Source organism: Enhydra lutris, unplaced genomic scaffold (genome assembly GCF_002288905.1).
Source record: "Enhydra lutris kenyoni isolate GAN:26980312 unplaced genomic scaffold, ASM228890v2 scaffoldscaffold27, whole genome shotgun sequence".
Taxonomy (NCBI): domain Eukaryota; kingdom Metazoa; phylum Chordata; class Mammalia; order Carnivora; family Mustelidae; genus Enhydra; species Enhydra lutris.
Genome location: NW_019154111.1, coordinates 24,612,525 through 24,624,511, shown reverse-complemented (window position 1 = coordinate 24,624,511; position 11,987 = coordinate 24,612,525). Strand labels below are relative to the sequence as shown.

Sequence of the window (11,987 nt, the reverse complement as noted above, 5' to 3'; positions counted from 1 at the left end):
TATTGTGGTTTTAGTTAATTTTACTACTTTTGTCTGTTAACCTTCTTAGTAGTTTTCTTCAGATTAATCCACTAGCTTTACTATATATTTACCTTTTCAAATGAGATTTTTACTTTCATATATTTTCATGTTATTAAGTAGTGCCATTTCTCTTTATCTTAAAGAAGTCCCTTTAGCAATTCTTGTAAGGCCTGTTTATTAGGGGTAAACTGCTTTAGGTTTTGCTTATCTGAAAAACTCTCTTTCCTTCCATTCTGAATGATAACCCTGTCAAGCAGAGTTTTCCTTGGTTAGAAGCTTCTTGCTTTCAGCATTTTGAATATGTCATGCCACTCCCTTCTGAGCTCCAAAGTTTCTATTAAGAAATCTGTTGATAGCCTTATGAGGGTTCTCTTATATGTAACAATTGGTTTTTCTTGCTGCTTTTAAGATTCACTCTTTATCATTAATTTTTGACATTATAATTATAATGTGTCTGGGTGTGGATCTCTTTGGGTTCCTCTTATCTGGGACTCTTGGGACTTCCTGAATATGGATATTTGCTTCCTTCTTTAGGTTAGGGATGCTCTCAAACATTATTTCCTCAAGTAAGTTTTTTGACCCTTTCTCTATCTTTTCTCCTTCTGGGATCCCTAATGTGGATGCTATTCCACTAATGTTGTCTCACTGGTCCTTTAAGTTAACTTCATTTTTAAAAATTCTCTTTTCTTTTTGTCGTTCTGTCTGGGTGAGTTCCATTGCTTTGTTTTCCAGCTCACTGATCTGTTCTACTGCTTTATCCAGTCTGCTGTTGAACCTCATTAATGTATTTTTTCAATTCAGTTATATTCTTCAGCTCTATGCTTTAAGTTCAGTATTTTATTTTATTTTATTTTATTTTTTTAAAGATTTTATTTATTTATTTGTCAGAGAGAGAGAGGGAGAGAGAACGAGCACAGGCAGACAGAATGGCAGGCAGAGGCAGAGGGAGAAGCAGGCTCCCTGACGAGCAAGGAGCCCGATGTGGGACTCGATCCCAGGACACTGGGATCATGACCTGAGCCGAAGGCAGCTGCTTAACCAACTGAGCCACCCAGGCGTCCCAAAGTTCAGTATTTTATTATATTTTCCATCTCTTTGTTAAAGTTCTCACTGTGTTCATATGTTCTTCTCCCAGATTCAAGAAGCATCTTTATGGTCATTACTTGAAATTCTTTATCAGGTAGATTACTTACATTTTTCCATGAAGGTCATTTTCCAGGGCTCTGTCTAGTTCTCCCATTTGGAACACATTCCTCTGTATCCTCATTTTATTTGACTCTCTGTGTTTGTTTCTATGTATTAGACAACTACCTCTCTCAGTCTTGAAAGAGTGGCCTTGGGTAGGTGATAAACCTGGTTCAATCATGACTTAGCTCTCAGTTCTCTCTTAAACCTTTGTGATTGTCTAAATTATCTATTTTGTTCTTGACATGTCCCATTGTTGAGTGCTCCAAGATCTGTCAGTATTCCATGGAGAGGAATCTCATTTAGCATCTATTTTAGGCTGGCAGTGGGAGAATACCACGACCACTTGTGCTTCCAGCCCTAACCAGGAAGAGACAGGGTGTCACAACTGCCTGTACTTGTCAACTTTAGCTAGAGAGCAGGAGAATGCCATGACCATTTGTACTTGCCTGATCCAGCCAGAAAGCTGGGAGTGCTGCAACCATCCACACTCTCTGGCTTCAGCAAGGTGGCAGGATAATGCTGCAACCTTTTGCTCCACCTATCTCAGCGAGGTGGTGGGATGGTGCCATGTATAGTCATGCCCATCTGTGCTCACAGTCTATAGCTTGTCTTCTCACTCTTTTACAGAGAAGAAGCTTTTAATTTTAATAAAGTCCAGCTTATCAATTCTTTCTTTCATGGCTCATGCCTTTGTTGTGTATCTAAAAAGTCACTGCCATACCCATAGTCATCAAGATTTTCTTCAATATTATCTTATAGGAGTTTTATAGTTTTACATTTTACATTTAGTTCTGTGATCCATGTTGAGTTAATTTTTGGGAGGGGTATTAGGGTATGTCTCTAGATTCATCTTTTTGCATTTGGATATCTACTTGTTTCACTACTGTTTTTTGAAACAACTATCTTTGCCCTATTGTATTGTTTCTGCTCCTTTGTCAAAGATAAGTTGACTATATTTATACAGGTCTATTTCTGGACGCTCTATTTTGTTCTATTGATCTATTTGTCTATTCCTTTACCAATCCTACATTGTTTTGACTACTGTAGCTTTGTAGTAAGACCCAGAAGTTGGATAGTGTCTAGCTTTGAACTTTGTGTTTCTCCTTTAATATTGTATCTGCCATTCAGGGTGAAACAATCTCTCTTTACAAAACTTATCATTATCTAGATAGTCAAATTAATCAAGGATAATGCAAATTAATAAAGCTACTGGCCTAGCACCCTTATGAACACAGGTGCAAAATTCCTCAATAAATACCTTCAAATTTAATTAAGTAATGTACAAAAATATGATATAACCAATTTAATTTCAATTCAAAAAATGTAAATTGGTTTAATACTGGAAAATTTTTTAAAATGTGAGTCTCTAACAGATTAGAAAATAAAATCATATGATATCTCAAACTCCATCAGCAACTTCACTATATATTAAACTTAACATATGGCAGAGCATAAAATAACCATCACAGATTGGTGGCAAAAGGATGTCTACTCACAAAATTCTACAGTGATAACTATGTGTATATCTATATGTGTGTTGTACATAGTACCACCACCTCACATGCACACATCAACATACAAAAATCAGCTACAAATGAGCCATCCACATGAGACTATCTTTGTACCTTTGGGATAGATAAACTAATTTCCTATATCTTCATTACATACTAACAAAGGATTAGTGTTCATATGATATAAAAAACTAAAATTAATAAGAAACAAATAATTATGTAGAAAAATGGGAAAATATGAATAGGCATTTCACATTGAGAAAAAAGAGTGGTAAATCGACATATGAAAAGATGCCCAACTTCATTATTGATAAATAATAAATGAAAATCCAAAGTATAATGAGACACTATTCTATAATGATTCAACTGGAAACATGAAGAATTTTGATGATTCCGGAGGTGACAAAGATGTAAAGCAAAAAAAGTCTCAGCCACCGCTGGTAAAAATGCAAATTGGTACATTCACTTCGGGAAAGTTTGGTAGCACCTGTAAAAACAAACATGCACATAACGCATGACCTGGTAATTTTACTCTTATGCATGCACTTGGAAGGACAGTATGAGCAGCTGGACCGTAATCTTTCCTTCAGTATCAGGGATGGGGAGATTCTGACCCTTACTCAAATCACTTGCAAAACTAATACAAGGAATATATAAAAGTGTACAAAGTCTAAGGTAAATGATAGTCCCAGTGAGGCTGCTATGTACTGAGCCAAGCATGTGATCATCGAGATTGTTCATTGGATGACTGACATGCAGCTGCACAAAAGGATGGAAGCTAGTAACATTATGCCTTAGGGGGTTACATGACTATCAAGGTATGAAAGCTGATGGGACTCTAAATCTGATGACAAACATTACATCAGATGATCCACAAACATTCAGCCTCATCTTCTCTGACTACGTGTTCCCTTCATACAAAGTGTCAGTGGCATGGAAAGCAACTTCTAGAAGTCAAGTGACCCCTGCTATGCTGTTGTTATATATATTTTACTGACTACTCTTATCCTTTCTAAAAGCTACATACATTTGCCTCAGGGTGAAACCTACTGGGTTTCATAGTCTGTTTATCAATTCAAATCCAAGACTATTGCTGCTCTTCAAGCAAAATGAGAGTTAAATATTCTATGGAGACTTTTATGTACACCAAGAAGAAGTTATAAGAATGTGTTTTTAGTATCATTATTTACAATATTAAAATAAAAATGGAAACAATCAAATGTCTATCAATAGCTGAAAGAATAAATTATAGTTATGCACGTCTTGGATACTATACAGCAGTGAAAATGAATAAACTATCATTGGTATCAAAATTGATGAACCTGGATTAACAGATTGGAAATTTTTAATGTACATAACATTAAAGAAGCAAGGCACAAAGCAATGCCAACTGTAAGGATCTATTCATATTAAGTCCAAAATCAAGCCAAGCTAAATGATTTGTTGTTTGTGAACGCAATTATTGATGGTGTCTTTGGTTGGGCTCACAAGGAAACAGCCTTTGAGAAGAATATGTGCAGAAAATTTACTATAAGGTGATTCAGAAATGAAACCTATAAAGGTGTAATGATGATTGGGGAGAAGGAGAAGTTGAACTGTGATTCAGGAAAAAAGCAAAATCAAGATGACAGGAAGCTCTAGAGTTGGTGGCAATGCTAAGTGGACCTGAAAATGGGCTAAAGCCTTGCGGCCCACATGGAATGGTTTGGACTTTGGATACAGGTTTTCCTTCAGGTGAAATCTTATGTAAGACAGCTTCCATCAGCCAACAGTATTACTACCTGGAGGTACCCACAGTCAATATTCCCCACAGCTTAAGGAATTAGTGCCTAAGTCCTAAGAGGGATCTGGCAGACACATCAGAGAATTCACCAAACTAAAGGCTACCCTTGTACCACCCCTTTTACTACTCAGAGCCATATGCTATGTGTAGTGAGTTCACCTCATTTGGAAACCCTATCTCTAAGATTCTGGTTGCTTTCTTTGCTGGGTAAACTTAAGACAACTGCTAGCGGGATGAAGGATAGGGCCCATGACTGAAAACAGTCCCAAGGCTACAACAATTCTTTCTTCTTTCTTCCCTACTGCATATTCTAGGTACTCCTCATTCTCATCCAGTACTGTTACTGGTTTAGGTGGTATGCATGGTGAAGTTAGCCAGATTTTCATCCTAAGAGACTCTGAGATTCTGGTCATAATGCCCTTCTTAGACTGTGGCTGCTGCACTTGTGCATTTGCCATAAAAATTAGACAGGAGAGTGTAAGAAGGGTCTCCTAGTGTATCAACTGGGTGCCATGTGTGTTTGTTCTCTGCCACTGTTGTGTAAGAGAAGTCTTATACCCATGTACTGGAGATATCATATAATGGTTGTTGACTTAGAAGATATACCACATTCTGTAGGTTGGAGCCCTATCTTTGTAGGTATCATATATAAGGCAATACCTAACTGCCTCTACAAAGATAGTACCACCATTCTATCAGGTTGGCTATATATAAAGGAGGATTGGATCACATGGTTATAGGCTCACTGTTGACATTCTTTAATGTTAAGTGTATCCCTTAGTCCAAGGAGATATTATGCAAAATCACATGTTAGTGCCTCAAATACCCTGTGAGGCCTTATATAATGGGAACTGACACTATAGAAAAGATAAACCTATATCCAGAACATATGTCAATTCCAATCTAAATAAACTTTGCCCTTTTCCGGGTATAGAGATGTTCCAAGTTAATCACTTGCCACAAAGGTGTTGATTTCCTGAGGAAAGGTACCATACCAAGGTCTCAGTACTAGAAATTATTCCTTTCAATGGATTGGACATTCATAAGCACATGGAACTAGATCAGCCTTTGTGACTGTGATGCTATGCTGTTGACCCAAGTTCTTCCTCCATGGTTACTCCAGGCCTGAGCCTGCACTGAGGAATATCAATGATGATGATGGCTGGCTAACATCAACTGGCAAGTAACTTCATCTACTTCATTGTTTAGTCCTCTTATGTATAGATACTTACTGGAAGGCATTAACGTATAATATGAAAATCTTTACACTTTGTATACATTCCCATAGCTCCATCTACAAGTTTCTTTCCTAGTCCTCCACGTTACATAATTTTCCAATTTTTTCTCCTTCTAGGGTACTGACCAACCAGCCAAGTCATTTGCCTCTGCTCATATGACCACAAATATTTTTTATCTCATGTTACTCCTCGTTTAACATGACAAAACTGGGTTACCCAATTCTCTAACCAAAGCTCTGCTCAGTGATGATTTTTGATCAGCATCATCTTTCAGTCCACCTGTGAGGAGGGCTGAAATTGAACAGCAATCCCTTTTTAGTTTGCACACACATTTATGAACCAAGCTTAGCCTTTTCTCCTCTATCAGCTAGTAATAAGAAAACCCTTCCCCAATGCTGTCATAGATTTGAACTGAAAAAGAAGCACTTGTATAAAGACGATGATGATACGGGTGTCTGGGCTCATTCAGCTTACTTGTAGCCTTTGTCCACAATTAGAGGTGTTTGTGCACACCTCTAATTGTATCCCTTCCAATTTATAATGGATTGCTACTAAGTCCTAAGATCCCTCTTAAGACTTAGGCTACTGGCCCTGATGACTGTGTGGGTCTGAGAGAACCCCAACTGATGCTGGGCAATTCAGGCTGCATGATCACTTGAAACCCTATGGTTAAATGCTCCTGCTCTACTAGAACCCACTAGCATTCCAGGAGATGATTTCATATGGTTTATCGCTTTTTGATACAGATGGTATATTGTTGCTCCAGACCTTCCAGTCTACACATTGTAATACTCCTGTTGGAACTTCCCATAAAGTCCACATGGAAATTTCTCCCACCACAGATACTTCCAATAACACAAAAGTCATATGGTCCAAGAAGCAGGGATGCTTGCACCACAGCCTGGATATACTGTCAATACTTTCCTCCTCTGGACTCCACTCAAAGAAGGCAACCCTCTGTATACTGGTTGGAACAATATACCTGAGTATGAAATTTTAACCTAGAGAAGCCTATCAAGCATTGTGCTTCCTTCTTAGCAATGAAAATTGCAAAATGTTTAATAGTGTGTCTTTTATCAGAGGAGATGTCCTGCCAAGCCCCACACCATGGACCCTAAAGATCTCATTGATGTGCTGGATCCCTTTACAGGGTTTGTCTTCTACCCTTTGGAGCACATGTGTCTTACCATGGGCCTCACCATTTCCTGATCATTAGGTCTAATATGACGCCCTCAATATAGAGAACCAGTGTTAAGCTCTGGAGAATGTAGAGATAGTTCAGAACCGTTTAGGATAATTTACAGCAAAGGATGAAAGCGTTAACAAAGCCTTGGGGGAAATACTATAAATGTATCCTGTTACAGGCTGAATTGTGTGCTCCCAAAAGCCACATACTGAAGTCCTAACCCCCAAAGTGACTATATTTGTTGATAGGCCCTTTAAAGAAGTTATTAAAGTTAAATGAGGTCATAAGGGTGGGGCTACAATCGAATAGTTCTGATGTCCATATAAGAAGAGAAGAGACACAAGAAGAGGAAGACACACACAGAGGGAAAACCATGAGAACACAGTAAGAAGGTAGCTCCCTGCAAGCTAGCAAGAAAGGTGTCACTAGAAATTAACCCTGCTGGCACCCTGACCTTGGACTTCCAGCCTCTACAACTGTGAGAAAATAAATTTCCACTGTTTAAGCTACCTAGTCTATCGTATTTTGTTAGAACAGCCCAAAATGACCAATGAAGACACTACTGTCCATCTCACATAAATGCAAACTGTTTCTGGTTCTCTTTCCTGAAGGTGATGGAAAAGAACATATTAACCATATTAGTGACTGCAGACCATATATCTGAAGCTGCATTAATCTATTCTAGAAAAACATACCACATACTGCAGCATAGCGGCTGCACTTGTGCTACAAAATACCACATGCAGCACAGCAGGTGCAACAAAATTTACAGCCATCTTCACTATCTGCCACCATCTGATTATTGGAGGAGTTAGACCACCACCCCTCTAGGTCTTGATAGGTAGCACAAATCTTTGCCAGTCCCCCAAGAATGCAAAATGATTTTCACATACTATTTTGGTGTGGGGAGGGGGTATAAAAGCTTCCACCTGGCCTTTCCACTATAACAGCTCCCACCCCATATATAAGCCAAGGACCCAATGTTAGAGTTCTGACGACTACCCAGTTACACATTTGGAGTTATACATTTGGATAATTAGGAAATAAACATAGAATGGGTTCAGATACCAATTAGACCCACTATGGGTCAGACATACACCAGGGCTCTATTTTTATCTGACCTATACATTTGCTCATTCCAGAGGGGATGCTTACAATGGTCCAGATCCTTGGAAATCAAGGTATTTTCAGACTCTAGGTCCAACAGTTCTCAAAATATCTCATCTTCTCATTTCCCCAGTGTACAATGACCTAAATAATAGTGTTAGATATCTTGTGGAAGAAGTGAATCATTTCTATACACATCCACCACAGGGTCACCGATGTCTTCCTCAAGAGATCCAGCTTCTTTGGTCACTGGATTACAGATTTGAGATCTGGATCAAGTTTGGAAATTCGCAAGAGATTGTACCTTTTTATTAAGGCAACATTTCCTTGATTTCCTTTAGTTATATAAACTGAGTATTATGATTGTTAGCTGTTCATCAACCTCACCCCTAGGAACACTGTGCTCATTTTACAAGTCACACTGTTCTGGATGCTACTCCAACCTTGCTACACATTACAATGATTGTCCCCAGCTTCCTTTGGTGGTTAAATATCATCTCCACTGTTGTCAGGAAGCCCAGTTCTGTAACATAATCTCCGCTATCATCCCTGGGCTCTAGAGACCATCCACCAAGACTCTCAATAATTCTATTATTCCTGCCATAAGCATATTCTTTATTGCTTTAGCAATAGGTTGTTCTTTAAGTTCTTCCTTGGAATATAGTTGGCTGGTGGGTTTTTCAGATTTACTTCTGACATGCCCCTTTTCATAAGCCTTTTGACTCTTTCCTCTACCATCTCCCATAGAACTCTGGCATTTCTACTTCACTTAGTGTAGGTCATTACTTGTTCCAGGCTTCCAAAAGAGTTCTACTTTCTCTGTAGAGCTTTCTTCTTGAATTATAAAAGAAGAATTGCATTAGAAAATTATTTAAAATGACAAGTAAAACTTTAAAAAAAATTAACATATAATGGATTATTTGTGTCAGGGGTACAGGTCTGTGAATTATCAGTGACAAATAAAACTTTATTCAAGACTACTGCAATAGGGGGGGTGCCTGGGTGGCTCAGTGGGTTAAAGCCTCTGCCTTCAGCTCTGGTCATGATCCCAGGGTCCTGGGATCAAGCCCTGCATTGGGCTCTCTGTTCAGCGGGAAGCCTGCTTCTCCCTCTTCTAATCCCCCTGTTTGTGTTCCCTCTCTTGCTGTGTCTCTCTCTGTCAAATAAATAAATAAAATCTTAAAAAAAAAAAAAAAAAAGACTACTGCAATAGGGAAGAGAGATTGAACTCAACTTCTTTTCCACTGAAACAAAAGGAGAATTTCTAACCACTGGAGTGAAACAGTAGAAAGCAGCAAAGAGCACTAGAAGGGAGGTTGTCAATGTGATTAGGCTTGCTAATTGGTACTTTTCGAAGTTAGGCTCCTACTCTCCCACAAACAGTGGGAGATAGGGACACAATCTTTCTTGCTGATTATATTTCAAAAAGATGGCTCCCAGAGCCTTGAGAAAGACAGTCCTCCACTGTAAAAGTGGCAAAGGGTTGGATAAAGATGTATATCCCAAAGGGGCAGAGAAAGAATTTGCAACTGCAAGTTTTCTAAGGTAAATGCTGTAAGAAAGGTAAGGGGCCTATGGCCAGGTAGAAACCTATCTAACGGTTAGTCAAGCTGAAGGGGATGTTAATTTTATCTTGGTTACTACCCTTTTTCAAGTTTTTATTTAAATTCCAGTTAGCTAACACCCAGTGGAATATTCATTCCAGTGCATATTACAGTGTTTCAACACCTCCATATTATACCTGGTGCTCATTACAAGGGCACACCTTATGCCCATCACCTATTTCACCCATTCCCCCACCCAGTTCCTCTCTGGTAACCGTCAGTTTATGTTCTCCATAGTTAGGAGTTTTTTCTTGGTTTAACTCTCTCTCTTTTTTTTCTCTTTGCTCATTTGCTTTATTTCTTAAATTCCACATATATCATTTGGTATTTGTCTTTCTTTGACTTATTTTGCTTAGTATTATACTCTCTAGTTCCATCCACATTGTTGCTAAAGGCAAGATTTCATTCTTCTTCATGGCTGAGTAATAGTCCACTATATATACATATATGTGTGTGTGTGTATGTGTGTGTGTGTGTGTGTATACACCCTACTTCTTTATCCATTCATCAGTCAGTGGACACTGGGCTGTTTTCATAATCTGGCTATTGTAGATAAGGTTGCTATAAACACTGGGGTGTGTGTATCCCTTTGAATTAGTATTTTTGTATTCTTTGGGTAAATTCCTAGTAGTGCAATTGCTGGATCATAAGGTAGTTCTATTTTTAACTTTTTCAGGAAACTCCATACTGTCTTCCAGAGTGGCAATACCTGTTTGCACTCCCACTAACAATGCAGGAGGGTTTCCCTTTCTCCATATCCTCACCACCAACTCTTGTTTCTTGTGTTGTTGATTTTAACCATTCTGATAGGTGTGAGGTGATATCTCATGGTGGCCTTAATTTGTACTTCCCTGGTGATCAGTGAAAGCATCTTTTCCTGATCTGTTGGCTCTTGTACCCACAATCTCTTCTCAACAAAATAATCTTACTGATCATGTTGCTCCTCTGCTCAAACCCTCCTGGAATATTTTTACTCTAGATTCCCAGTTGACTGTCTTCCTCACTTTTTACTTTTTTATTTTAAGACAACAATTATTCCTTCCCCCCGCCCTCACACTTCACACTCTCACATCCACAACTGCCTTTTCCTTGCTCTACTTTCTCCTTTCTTCTAAAATATGATATAATTTACACAGTATGTTATTGTCTACTGTTTGTCTCAGCTCGTTGGAATATTAGCCGCATGAGGATGGTAGTCCTTGTTTTGTTTTCTAATATATCTTGTGTACTGAGGACAGTGCCTAGCACATGCTATTCACTGAATAAATATTTGTTGGATGAATAAGCCCTGATCCATGCCTCAGGGGGGAAAAAAAAGCTAACATAATTCCTTCAGAAGACAGCATCATTACATTAGCTGTTATCATTCAGGAGTTAAGTATATTTCTATGTAGGAAATTAAATTCAAATAATAGCAATTGAGTATGCAAGTGGTACATGTCATTATATCAGGAGTTTATGTTTAGTTTTCTAAGACCAGAGTTACAGAAATGTAGAGATACTTGTCCAAGAATTTACAAATGATGGCCTAAAGGTAGCTAGCTCCTACCCAATAACCGTATGGTTAAATATTTCTGCGGTTTTACTTGTTTGTTTTGCTAAATTCTGCTCATCCCACTTTCCCCAAAGGCTATGCTTAACCTGGCAAAATGAAATATGGTTTTTATTTTCCAATTATAAAACTACCTGATGTTTGGAAAATTAGAGAATTGGAGAAGAATTTTCTTGATTGACTCTTTTATTAAATTGAATGCATTGGCAAATTACTTTATACTTAGCTAAGCTAGGCCTAAGCTAAATACTACTATTTCCTGTACAATTATGAACAATTAAAATGAGAAACCAAAGATTGCTTTTATTTAAGGATCTAGATTTACATGCTAATTTAACCATTTCAAATTTAGCTCAAATAAAAAAAATAATGTGTAGGGGTTCATACTTCCTGAAAATATTGGGATGCTTAGATATAAATACAACTTAATTTAACATACAGACCTTTGCTATTTTGGGGCCAGATCTCTAATTACTTGCATTTTCAGTTTTAAGATATGTATGTGTACTAATGCACACTCAGGGTTTCATCATTACTGTCATTCATTTTACAAGTGTCCTAAGTCATATTTTTAATGCGGGCCTCCAGAGATGAAAAAGCTAGTGAATTAATCCACTGTGCATTGCAATCCTTTCCAAATTCATATCACAGTTTCTCATTTAAGTGACCTTCTTTTTGAAATGATAGAAGGGCAAAGGTTCGTTCCAGGTGATTACAGGCATATAATATTATTTTTGCAGAGCAAAATGATTTTAATTAGAAAGTCATAATGTTATTACCTATGACAGTGATAGTTA

At 38.0% G+C, this 11,987-nt stretch overlaps 1 pseudogene; it reads left to right on the top strand.

The window, feature by feature from the left end:
- The first annotated feature begins 3,094 nt into the window (after window positions 1-3,094).
- The window catches only part of LOC111151987, a 12,763-nt pseudogene continuing 3,870 nt past the window's right edge, over window positions 3,095-11,987 (top strand).